The sequence below is a fragment of the Mustela lutreola genome, chromosome 1, assembly GCF_030435805.1.
Source record: "Mustela lutreola isolate mMusLut2 chromosome 1, mMusLut2.pri, whole genome shotgun sequence".
NCBI classification, from domain to species: Eukaryota; Metazoa; Chordata; class Mammalia; order Carnivora; family Mustelidae; genus Mustela; species Mustela lutreola.
Genome location: NC_081290.1, coordinates 62,692,334 through 62,705,416, shown reverse-complemented (window position 1 = coordinate 62,705,416; position 13,083 = coordinate 62,692,334). Strand labels below are relative to the sequence as shown.

The 13,083-nt window shown below is 40.9% G+C and overlaps 1 protein-coding gene across 2 annotated transcripts in view; it reads left to right on the top strand.

Moving 5' to 3' along the window:
- Window positions 1-13,083, top strand: part of STX18 (syntaxin 18) — a 116,782-nt gene that overhangs the window by 35,206 nt on the left and 68,493 nt on the right. Inside the window, exon 1 of one of the 2 annotated variants that reach the window (XM_059165406.1) lies at window positions 6,293-6,393. The exons of the other annotated variant lie outside the window; for it this stretch is intronic. The gene's annotated coding sequence lies outside the window, so the exon portion shown is untranslated. Of the gene's footprint in view, window positions 1-6,292; window positions 6,394-13,083 lie in introns of those variants that run through there. 2 annotated transcript variants of the gene reach the window in all.

Sequence of the window (13,083 nt, the reverse complement as noted above, 5' to 3'; positions counted from 1 at the left end):
ATGCAGTAAATAAGGAATGCTTCCTTTCCAAGACTGGAGCATAAGGTGCTGGGAGGATCCGTGTCTGTCTTCCCAGTTAGCTTCTTTTTTTTCTTAACCGTAGTTTTGTTTTAAAATTAACATACAGTAAAATTGACCTTTCTGCTGTACATTTCTATGGATTTTAACGTTACACATTCTCACACATACCTACACACACATACATACATACATACATACATACATATACACACACTTGGTGTAACCATTGCATAATCAGGATCCAGAATGGTTTCATCACTCCCCAAAATCTGTCTCATGTTATCCCTTTGTAGCCACATCTGTCTTCCTACCCCTCCCCTACCTGGCCTTCCTTGCTATAGTTTTGTGTTTGCAAGAACATTATGTAAGTGGAATCATATAGGAATCTTTTGGGGACTTCTTTTAGCTAGCACAGTGCTTTTGAGATTCACTCTGGATGTGTGTGTATCTGTCAGTAGTTCCTTTTATTACTGAGTGGTATTTGATATGGATATATCAAATCCGTCCATCCATCTGTCACCTCTTAAAGGACTTTTGGGTTGTTTCTTGTTTTTGGCAATTATGGAAAGAGCTGCTACAAATATTTGTGTTGGGTGGTCATAAATCTTCATTTTTCTAGGGCAAATACCCATGAGTGGGATTGCTAGGTTATATGGGAAGTATATACTTAATGTTATAAAAAATACCTCTGTGCAAATGTTCTTAGCCACATTACTTATAATGATCAAAAAGTGAAAATAATCCAAATGTCCATCAACTGATGAATGGATAAATAAAGTGTGATATAGTCATACAACTGGTATTATTTGGCAAGGAAAAGAAATGAAGTATTGATACTACAACACAGATGAACTTTGAAAACACATTAGGTGAAAGAAGCTGGTCACAAAGGGCCACATATTGTATGATTCCATCAATATGAAATGTCCAGAAGAGGTAGATCCATATCAACATAGACAGGTGGACATAGAGAAAGTAGATTGGTTGCCTAGGGCTGGAAGAGTTTGGGGAGGTATGGGGGGTGCCTGTTACTGGATATGGGGTTTGGGGGTGATGAAAATGTTCTAAAATTTATTGGGGTGATGGTTGTACAACTTGTAACTATACTAGAAACCATTGATTAGCACACTTTAAATGGGTAAATTATATGCTGTATAAATTCTATCTCAGGCCAAGGTACTATTAAAAAAAAATTAACTGCTGACTTATTTTCCACAGTGGCTATACCACTTTGTATCATCACCAGCAAATGTGGGAGTTATAGGTACTCTGAATCCTCACTAATACTTGTTATTGTGAGCGTTTTTTATTTTAGCAATTTTCACAAGTATGTAGTGATATTTCATGTTAATCTGCATTTCCCTAATGGCTAAAGATGCAGAACATCTTTCACATGCCCATTCGCCATCTTCAGTGAGGTGTCTGTGCCAGTCTTTTGCCCATTCTAAAACTGAGTATTGTTTTCTTAGTGTTAGGTTTGAGAGTTCTTTATATATTGTGGGGACAGGTCCTTTGCAGATAGGTGATTAGCAAATACATGTTTTCTCTTAGTCTCCCAAGTACCTTCTCTTTTCTCTCTCTCAACATAAATGCTTGTTGATGGGTTGCACGTTCTACCAGGGCTTCATTATCTGTTTACTCCTGTATCTTCAGTGCCCAATATAGTATCTGGCACAAAACAGATGCACAGTTAATACTTGATGGATGAATGAATGAGTTCCTTCTTCTTCCTGATTAGCAACAGATTTTTTTTTCCCCCTGAGAGATAATAAATATATAAAAAGTAAACCTGATTAGGTCATTTCCCTGATTAAAATGTTTCCTTCCAGTTACCTCTTTAGGAAAAAGAAAATCTCTAATAGAGATTGTAATGCATGGCATGGTCCAGTTTGGTTCCTCAAACATTTCATGTTCTCTGTCTCATAGCCTTTACTTGTGCTATTTCCTCTATCTGAAACTGTCTTTACCTCCACAGTCTTTGCCAGGTCAACCCCTTATTTTTATTTACTTCTTAGCTCAAACATCACCTTCAGTCATTTATTCTAGACCCATGGAATATAAGAATGAATAAGAAGGGCACAACACTTATCCTCCTGAGGCTTACTTTTCTTAGCCCTTCCCCCAGACTAGGTTGGGCACCTCTGTTTCATGGCTATAGTCTCCGTCTGTTTTTGCTTCACAGAACTTTGAGTATCTGTAATTATACATGTTAAGTCTTTTTCACCCCACCAGACCATAAACCAGGGACCTTTAAACATTTTCGCTCATTTATCCTTAAAAGAACTTTGAAAAAACTAGGTAACCTTTCACACATAAATATGTTTATGTATAAACACATATGTTTATATTGTGACATCTATAATTTTTCATTGTAAGTTTAAATAGTTGCGAAGGATATAATTTCCAGGATACTATAAAACTTGACATTTTAAAGTGAAACTTTTGATTACTCATTTAAATGTATCCCACAGAATCTAAATACTGTATTTGAACTTACCCATCATTTGTTGAAAAGAATCCGTGAAAAAACTTTATTATAGTTATAAATTTCACAACCTTTCTTTCTCTCCTCGAATTTGTATTTTCACTTCACTTCCCCCACATAATATTACCCTATCTCTGCTTATGCTTGAAAACCTTTTATTGCTCATTCTCTTATATATCTCTGCAATAAAAATGGGTATGCAAATTGAAACTTAATTTTTAAAAAAATTTCCAGCTGTGACCAAGACGCTGAATTGTTCTCTGTTGAGTTACCTTTGTGATTGTTATTAGTGTATACGGATTAAAACAAAAAAAGCCATTTCATTCAGAAAACCTTTTAAGGCAATGGATTTTTTTTTCCCCTAACCAGATCATGTGCAAGTGAGTGAATATTGCTTTTTTCTAGAATCCGACCATGTTCAATAGCAACTGCGTTCTTAGTTTTCATTTCCTGTAACATAAGAGGTAAGAAACCTTGTTTGCATCAACATGTGGACAAGAATGGAAGGAGTTTGTTAGAGCACAGCCACTCCTCTCAGTTCTTTGAACTTCCTCTGAGTTACATCCAAAACTGCCATCAAAACTCTAAAAAGAATCTATCTGGTGGCAACTGTTCGATCCTTCATTCATTTTAATAAGTGAAAAAAAAGGATGCCTCGTAGACCTGGGAGGGGGTTTGTTGTGCAGTCAGGAGCTGTCCCCTCTGTCATCTCAGCTGGGATTTCCAAGTGTTCCTTTGTTAGAGGTTTGGGCACCCAGGATGGCGCCCCATGGTAAGATTCGGGTGTGGGGAGGGCTGCATTCCCTCCTCTTACGAAGTGGGTGAGGTGCTTGTTAAGGGCCAGTAGAGCCAGTGGGCTATGGGTTTCAGCAGATTCCCAGGCAGAGCCGCTTCAGGAGGGGGGCGTTTATGGAGGTGGAAGACCTGGACATCAATCCCCTTAAAAGTGTGCAAGCCAGGTGCACCTTCACAAGTCACCCTGCACCCCCAGGGGTGCCTGCCTCCGCTATGCACCTGAGCACCCAACAAGAGTGCAAAGAGCTGTGTCCTTTTTCTCAACTCAAGGCATCTAATAAGAACTCAGTATTTTTTTTTTTTTTTTTTTTTTTTTTTTACTAAGATCCAAGGGCAGACGTTAAAATTCTTGGGTAAAACTTCACTCCAAATCTACTAACCATTTCAGCTTCCTTTGAAAAGATATAAAAGGGAAAATGTTTTTGTCCCCCAACAGCATTATATGCTATGAAATTAATTTTTAAGTTTCAAGAATAAAAATGGGGTTTTTTTGTGGTTTTTTTTTTTTACAAGTGAAGTTTTTGACTTGGTAGCTGTCTTGCTGACTTAATAATAATGTCACTTTCCCTGATTTGTTTTTCTCTTTTCCTAGTTACGTTGTTTTAGGTAACTTTTTTACTGTTTTTCAAGTAACAGGGGTCTGCTTGAGTTTGCTGCTAAAATAATGTTTAGGGTATTTTTGGTACTTTTTATCCTAATGTAATTTTCATAGGATTAAAAAAATTAGTGTTATTTGTTTTCTTTTTGCCAACAGTGATTTTGAGCTATTTGGTAGGTACTTGTAGGCGCCTTATACCGAGAGTGTAATAGAGCTCTGTGTGCATGCATCAGGTAAATATGCTGTGTGGCTGTTAAGAGATGTGAACTGCAGATTGGCAGCTTTGTCTTTCTGTTACTGTGCAGGTTCTAAATGCTTAGGAGTATCCTGGAGGTTTCTGTTTTTCTGCAGAAAATTTAATACAGGTTTTCGATTGCCTCTAAAAATGCTGTACTTCTCCAGGAAACCTTATCTTCGATATCGCATCTGGTTTGCTGCGAAGTCATAATTTTGAGTCAGAATTTCCAGCTGTTGCATCTAGTTTTATAGAGCCTGAATTGAGAATCAGAAACTAGGTTATGAATTTAAATACCGGAAGTAAATGTTATCTTTCTTTTTATAAAACGGGATGGCAGTTGTATTTATGTATTTCCAATTTGTGGAGTTATTGTTCATGATTTGCTCCAGGAAAAACAAGATGAGTAACAGCTGAATGGTTTTGAGTGACTAAGTTACATTCTTTTCCTGTGTCAGTGTCCTGTGAACCCCAGCGCACATGGTGTCTGTGCAACGACAGAGAAGATCTTCAGATGGTAGAATCAGCACAGTCTCGGGGTTCGTGCAGCCTGACTGTCCTCGCTTTCCAGATGAGGAGACTGAAGTCTCACTCTGCCCTGTGGTGTAGAAAATTATCATTAGGAAATAAATGCTACTCTGTTCTTAAAAAAAAAAAAGAGAGAGAAGAAATTTTTCATTAACCTGAGGCAAAAAAAATTGGGTTTAGTGATATTAGGTTAATCAGGTTGTGGACTGTTTTAAATCGTGGAAGAGAGGGCACTCTGGGCAGCACCACAGCACTGATTTGTGCTTGGGGCTGGGGTGCCGCAGGAGGCAGAGGCTGTCTTCGGTCTAGGATACAGTTTGGTGGTACATGCCGAGATTTAAAGCTGTTGGTAATTTTTTTTTTTAAAAGATTTTATTTATTTATTGGGGGGTGGGGGGAGAGAGCAAGCACAGGCAGACAGAATGGCAGGCAGAGGCAGAGGGAGAAGCAGGCTCCCTGCCAAGCAAGGAGCCCGATGTGGGACTCGATCCCAGGACGCTGGGATCATGACCTGAGCGGAGGCAGCTGCTTAACCAACTGAGCCACCCAGGCGTCCCTGTTGGTAATTTTTGGTCTTGTGGTTCCTCTTTTAAGACTTTACCTTAAAGAATTACTAGAAGATTTAGCAATACTAAATTGCTAAAGATTCAGTATACAAAAATACTCTGGTATGGTTTAGCAAAAAGATGTTCATTACAGCATAAATTATCCCTGTGAAAAATTAGAGGAAACAAGTTAGCCATTTAGCAGTAGAGAAACCATCAAATTACAGTGAATTTTAACAATGAAATGTTATATAGCCATGAAAGTAATTTTTAGAAGAATTTTTAATTACATGGGGAAGTTCTCATTATGGTGTCAATTAAATTAAGAGTATAGAATTGTATATATAAGAAGATTTCAGTTCTATTAAAGGATATGTGCATAAAATGAGTCCTAATGCATCTAAGCGGTAAAAGCTTATTTCTGGATTATGGTGTTATGATGGGTTGATTTTTTTTTTCTTCTTTATATTTTGCATTTTTCACAAAAAGCAGAAAATAAAGGAAATTTAAAATATAGTTGAAGAGGCAAGATTTTTTTTTTCTTGTAATACCAGGTGATGAAGAACCTACTTTAAAATCCCTCTGAGGATAGGATCATAGATACACAGTCACTGATGCTTGTGCTCAGATAAGTCACACACAGCTCTTCCCCGCCCCCCCCAACCCCAGGCATGGATCCTAATGGTGGGGAACAGTGACCCATCTGGACTGTGGGCAGTGGGGTGAAATCCACGAGTAGCTGCTGTTTTAATCAGTCATTTTAGTGGGAGAAAATAAACTTAACAGGCCATTTTCCCCATCGAACTAACATTCCTTTAGTCTTTCATCTAGCAAACATTTTTGAGTGCCCAGTAGTTAGTTATTCTGACTTGGAGGTGACGTTCTGCTGTTTGTGATTCTTTGCCTACTGATTGTTTGTTGGAATTTTCATAAATCTGCTTGGCACAGTATTCTGTTTTACAGGTAACTTGACACAGTTCCTGTTCTCACCTGGCTCAGGTTTAATAATTAAATTGGATTAGCTATTAAATAATGGATGTTTGTGTAGAAGCCAATCAGTGTAATAATACCTGTGAACCTCCAAACCCAACTCTAAACAGTGCCGGGCTTGGTGGGATCCATGTTGCTGTTGCTTTGCAGGACATGGTCAAGCAACTGTGCACACTGAGTGTTGTTTTACTAAAAGGTAAGGCTTTTCCAGAGAATGATATGGTTTTCTTTGCTTTCAAAATTCTTTGAAAAAAATCTATGAATATTTTGAAGTCTTCAATTCCACTTTATAATTTCAAATTAATAACTTCTTACTACTGTAATTTCATACGTTTCATACTACCCCCTAGGAAAAAAAAGTATTTACTTACTTCAGATATCTTACATTGATTTCAGTTGGTCTCATTCCACATTACAATTATGGCTTTCCATTCAACAAGGTATGGCTTAGAGTTGTGTTTCAAATTTGAAATGGGTTGTGCATTAATAAAGCTACTGTTTTTAATTTAAAAGAAAAGATCTTTTAAGGAGAGTTTGTTAGGCACTGGGGTAAATTTTTGAAATGTTTGTTTTATGTAAACTCAGGATAGCCTGAAATTGTCCCTTGGCTAAGAAGTGGCACCTTTTTAATTCATTTGGCTGTTCGGCCTAGTTGTGTATTTTGATTTGAATGCTATAATGCAGGAATTCTAGAGCTGGAATAGGCTGTCTAGGTGAGCTTTCTGTCTTCTTGCAAAAATAGCCCTAAGCCTTGGAAACAGATGATGTTTTAACTCAGAGGCCCTCAAAGAGAGAGGTTTCAGTCTCCCCAGCTTTTAGAGTTTCTCATCCCCCCCATCTTTTTCTCCTTTTTTTTTTCATCTACTATGAAACCAAGATCTTTTTCTTAAAATTAAAAATGCTTTGCTACTCGCCTAGTATTTTGGAATACTAATTTATACCTCTTTGGATATAAGCTAATTGTTCTTATTATCCTCCCTAAATGTCCTGACTGCCTGTGTTTTATAACTGATTGTTTTGTCCTAACAATGGTGTTATTTACCATGAATTAACATCACAGAACTATATTTCTTGGAGAGATTATGAAGTCTTTGATTTTGGTTTGGACCAGTGACACAAATGGCCCAAACACATGTACTTTCTTCTGTTTAGTAAGTCAGTAAATATTGATGGACGACTGGGACTGTGTGCCAGTCATTGTGCCGAGGATGGAAGATGCCAGAACGGGTGAGAGGAGGTGTTTCAAAGCACAGCAAGTCTAGGAGGGAAACCTTGCTGATGGATCGGCGGTGGTGTCCTCATTGCGTGGGGTTTATTATCATTATTGGGCTTGTTATCCACTCTTACTTTGCAAGCAAGTAGAAAAGTCACTTCGAATCTGCTTGTTTTTCTATTTTCTGCAAGTGGTTCCCTCCACTTTTTGTTCTTCAAAAAAAAAAAAAAAAAAAACCATTTCCAGAGAAGACATTTATAAATGAGTTGTAGTTTACGGTAACAAAGTGTGCACTGGGGTTCTGTGGAACGAGAGTTAAGTTAGATTTTCCTTGTTAATATTGTCATTAAAGTTTTAGGTGACTTCTTTAGTAAGTAGAAATTCCCACAGCATCTGTCCATGTCCAGTAATTAGTAATCATACCTCTCTTTGACTCCTATCCTGTACCTTCACATGGAAACACTTAGAAATAGGCTCTCCGGCTGTGATGGTATATTGTCTTCCTATATTCTTGTGTCTAGAAGATAAAGTTAATCTTAGTTTAACTCAGCAGGGTCCATACAGATTTCCTTCTAGGCACAGTAGATTTATCTCAGGATGGTATGACAAGGTGGTTCTGGTGACCAGTGGACATATCTTCTTGGCAGATTTTATAAGTTGTAGCATGTAATAGGCAGTCCTTAAAAGTGAAGATTCTGGAGTCAGATTAACGGGGTTTTAATCCAGCTATGCTGCCTGTTAGCTGAGTGCCTTTGGGCACAGCATTTAACTCTGTGCCTCAGTTTCCTCATGTGTAAAATGGGAATAAGAATACTATTTACGTCATAACGTTGTTTATGAGAATTCCGTGAGTTCATACTTGTAGGACAATGCCACATCGCCTGGTGCCGAGTGTTCTCTGAGGCAGTGAGTGAGGGAATAGATGTTCGGTTGTCTGTCGATGCTGTTGGTATTCCTCACAGAATAGTAAAGCACCGGTTCTGGCTCTGGGGCCCGATGAGTCAATGCTGAGTGAGTTGAATGGTGACTTTTTTCCTAGTTTTTTCTAGTTTTCCTTAGTGCCCCCCTCGCCCCCCACCCCGTTTGGCTTCATTGACCGTGCGTCGTTAACATCTTAGAGACTGGGAGTCTGTGCTCTATGCTGGCATTTTGTCCCATGATCCTGGCAATTCTGCCTGAGCCTCAGAGCTAAATTGGAGGTCACACTATCCTAAACCTGCACCGAAGAGGCTTTCTTGTGTGGATACTGGGGAGATGGGGGGAGTATCATGTCTTCACATCTCCCCGGCTCTGTGGAGCCTGAGAGGGAGTCTGGGCCATTGCCTGTGATCATGCATTCCTACAGCCCGTCTGGGTCGTCATGGATCTGGGCTGGCAGGCCCAGCCACAATCCTCAGAAACCGTGCTGCTGACATGCTGGGTTTATGGAATTCAGTTCTGTGTAAAACATGAAGAAGCCGGTCCTCAGGTTGGCCAGGCACCCTGCAAAGAGACTGGGTAGCTTGCCTTGGTGTGGGTGAGCCTTCTCCCTCCCTCCTGCAGAGGGCACAGAGGTCAGCACTCCACACACCCTTCCTTCACTCAGCGCTTGGAACATCTGTTCTCTGCATGCCTGGAGTGCTTAAGGCTTCTAGAATTGGAATCTGCACCCAACACCATGGTTTAATGTGGCCAGTGGTCGGGTCTTTTCAATTGCAAACCCATGGTACAACAGTTATGTAGCACGGAGAGCGTTAGAGGTAAAACATCAGCATTTCTGCCCACTGTCGTGGAGGTCAGCCTTCGTGGCTAATGATGCTCCATGCTGCGGACTTTCAAATAGCACACTTATCCCAGGCCCAGCTCCTCCCTGCACAGGGCTTGGGCTAGCCCTGCAGCAGATGTGGGAGCGTGGACGCAGCATGGGAGCCAGGCAAGCCTGCAGAGGGACAGCAGTGAGGAGTTGGACGACCAGCAAGGCTGCGTTTAGGAGTCACTCAAGCCGCAGAGTATGCAGGACTTGCCACCGGATTGGCTGGAGCAGTTCAGGGGAGGCAGGATCTGTGACAGGCCCTCCTCACCAAGCCCCTCACTGACGCTGAACTGTGGCCCCAGGATCTCCCTGGGTTGTGTTCTGAGATGGGGGGATGTGAGGGCCGGGAGATGCCCCAGCAGGTGCTGGGTGCTGCTTCCCCCGGCTGCCCAGGCATCTGCTTTCCCCCGACCTCCCTGCCGGGGCTACTGTTCAAGAGATTGTTATGTGTTCCTGGAGCCGTGGCCTTGGGCAGGCCCTCAGACTCTCCATTTCTTCATTTTGGGAATGTATATAGTAAGTGGAGGAAAAAGGAGAAATTTTGTTTTTGAAAGTATAAATGACAAAGAGATCTTGACAAAGGTGCACTTATTTAAAGAACCATAATTCAACTTTAGGATTTTTAAAAATCACGTATTCTGATTATCACTGACATTCTCCTTCACCATCCCAGTGTTTGAGATGTGGCCAGGTTTAGAGCCCATAGTGTGTCTGTTGACAGCACCACTGCGCTCTGTCATTTTTTTTTTTTAAAGATTTATTTGTTAGCACACACATGCACAAGCAGGGGGAGGGGCAGAGGGAGAGAGAACCTCAAGCAGACTCCCCATGGAGCAAGGAACCCGACACAGGGGTTCCTCAATCTCATGATCCCAAGACCATGACCTGAGCCAAAATCAAGACTTGGATGCCCAACCGATGGAGCCACCCAGGTCAGGTGCCCCTGTGCTCTGTCATTTTATTTTGAACTCTTTTTTTTTTTTTTTTAAGATTTTATTTATTTATTTGACAGACAGAGATCACAAGTAGGCAGAGAGGCAGGCAGAGAGAGAGAGAGGTGGAGGAAGCAGGCTCTCTTCTCTGCAGAGCAGAGAGCCCGATGCGGGACTCGATCCCAGGACCCTGAGATCACGACCTGAGCTGCAGGCAGAGGCTTTAACCCACTGAGCCACCCAGGCGCCCTTATTTTGAACTCTTATATCCATTTTAACTTGTTCTTTCTTACTGCCAGGGTACTGTGAGAACTTCCTTTTTAAAAAAAATCTTACTGGTTACAGTTTACTCAACAGATTATTTTCCCTAAAAATCAATTTTATTATTATTTTGTTCCTATTTGTAAATTCAGACAGAGGGGTGAGGGCCCTGGTGCTGAAGTGGGACTGACATAAGGTTACCATTTCCTTCTTGCATCTAAGTATACAATTTAAATATGAAAGGAAGAACGAAAGAAAGAAGAAAAGCTGTCATCTTCTGTCATCTCTGTGTAAGAGAACATTTAACACTGTTGACTTACAGAAAGTCCTTTACTGGGCATCCAAGATCTTCGGATGTTTACGTGGTATTTGTTATATGCTGGACATTTTTCTGAGCCCTTTGCAGAAAATAACCCATTTCATCCTCACGCACCCTAAGAGGTATATACTATTACTTTTTCCCATTTTACAAATGCAGAAACTGAGGCAAAGATCGCTTAAGTAATTGGGGAACAGCCACAGAGCTAGTGACTGATTCCTGAGTCCTCTTTCCTGTGTCCCCACCAGTGGTTCTCGGCCCTGCTTGTACTTTAGAATCATCTGGACAGCTTGTGGAGAGGGCCATGGGGGATGTAAATTTTACCCAGTCCTGTGTGAGGCCAGTGAAGTCTTCCTTCTTCTTCCCGCCTCCAAAGTCCAAGGTCTCTGTTTTTCCAGCCGACCATACCCGTTCTTCCCCTTGATTTCATGGCAGTTGTAGGGCTTTCAGTGGCCTGCTGCAATCCAGGGCATACCCCTTTATGGTTTAGTCCCAGAAGGTGGGGCCCGTGGGGAGAAGGATGTGCTTCCCACCTGTGTGTGTCCTGCCTGGCACAGTGTCATATGCGTACAAAGCACTGGATCGCAGTTTCTCGTTGGGAGATTCAGCATACCATTATTTTGTGGCAGAAAAGAGCCCATGATGTACAGAAAGAGCATGAATAATTAATTGGATAGATCTGATTTTACACCTCTAGCTTGTCTCAGTTTTCTTGTTGATAAAATGGGAAAGTTGATAATAGAGGATTGTTGTGAAGATTAAATATGTGAAAATATGCAATGTGTTCTGCCCTACAGTAGGTTACCAGAAATAAATGCTAGAGGTGCCTGTGTGGCTCAGTTGGTTAAGCAGCCTGCTCTTGATTTTGTGCTCAGTGTGGAGCTTGCTTGAGATTCTCCCCCTCCCAAGATATTAAGTAAGTGCTAAATTCTTTCCCTTGTAAATTAAATTCTAGTTACCCATAAAACTGCGATATGAAAACTTGCTTGAAGACTCACTATTCAGTTTTTAGTCAAATACGAAAATTCATGGAATCTCTGGAGCTCAGATAGGCCTTGGGGATCAGGGACTTGGGGATCAAGGATCTCGTCCTTTTCCAAGCAAGGAGACCAAAGCATGAAGAAGTGACTTGACCAGGGGCATGGAGTGTGCCCAGATGCCTTCTCTGCACGAACACTCCTGTGTCCCCTGTACAAACCGGTGGTTAACATGGACTTTCTTACTGCCAGGATTATTGCTCCTTTTTGCCTCATAATGTCTGCTTTATCACCTCCATCGACTCTTGTGTGTGTTCTGTAATCTTTCTAGGCCCACACTGCAGGCCTAGAATGTCTGAGCCCGAGGCAGGGTTTTGGCTGTTAGGTAAAGTCCTAAAGGAAGCCACTGTGGCACTTGGGGTTAAGGAGGTAGGAGAAAAAGCATGTATTTACCTGGTTGATTTTTCTTACATGAGCAGGAGAAGAGCCAAGAACATACCAACAAAACAGTGGTTCAGTCCACGAACCTCTTTCCAGTTCTTGTGCTTTCTGTGAAAATGGGGTTCTTGTTTCTTTCCTAAGTTCTCACATGTGTAAGGTTAAAAGCAGAGGGAGCTATTACAACTCTGCTTCAAGGAGACATTGATATTTCATTTTTACCAAACATCATGCTGTTAAAGCTTCAAAATGGCATTATGCTTTGAGATTATTTTAAAACTAAAGAGCTTTTTCTACTGATACTTCAGAATAGATATGTAGATTTTGTCTTTGTTGGTGACTATAATTTGAATTAAAAGTGAAATCAGTTCATGGTGGCACTCGTGGTGTCTGATTTGGGGCCTAGTTGCTAGGCGGGTATGCTGCGTGCCATAGAGATAATGAGATGTGTCATTTTCTAATATCACAATCAAAATTCCTGGCCCCTGTGCCCACCCCTGTGCCCCATTTCCCCTCCCCATGTCGTCATCCCCTCCTCCCTGCAAAAGAGTGTTTAGAATCATAAAGCTGAACACATTCTGGTGTCCAATACAGTGGAAACTACCGAGTCATATCATTTATAGTTTTTAATCCCTTTCTATCCCGTTTTGCAACTTACTACCTATACAAGACATCTTGATTCTCTTAAATGCTTGGGGACTTTTTCCTTTGGAGGACTGTGAGATTAGCTATGGATGGCATGGGAAGTAAACGCCAGTGTCTTTTCCAAAAAGCTGGGTTGCTTAGAGAAAATGATTGATGTTTCGCATTCGTAGCAGTGCCTGAACTCACATGGAGAGACACCTATTCCAAATCTCTTCAGATTCTGATTGTGTGAGAACAGAAACATGTATAATTTGCACTTGGTGTTTACAATATCCTGTATGAACATGCATCCTGTATGAACTTTATGAA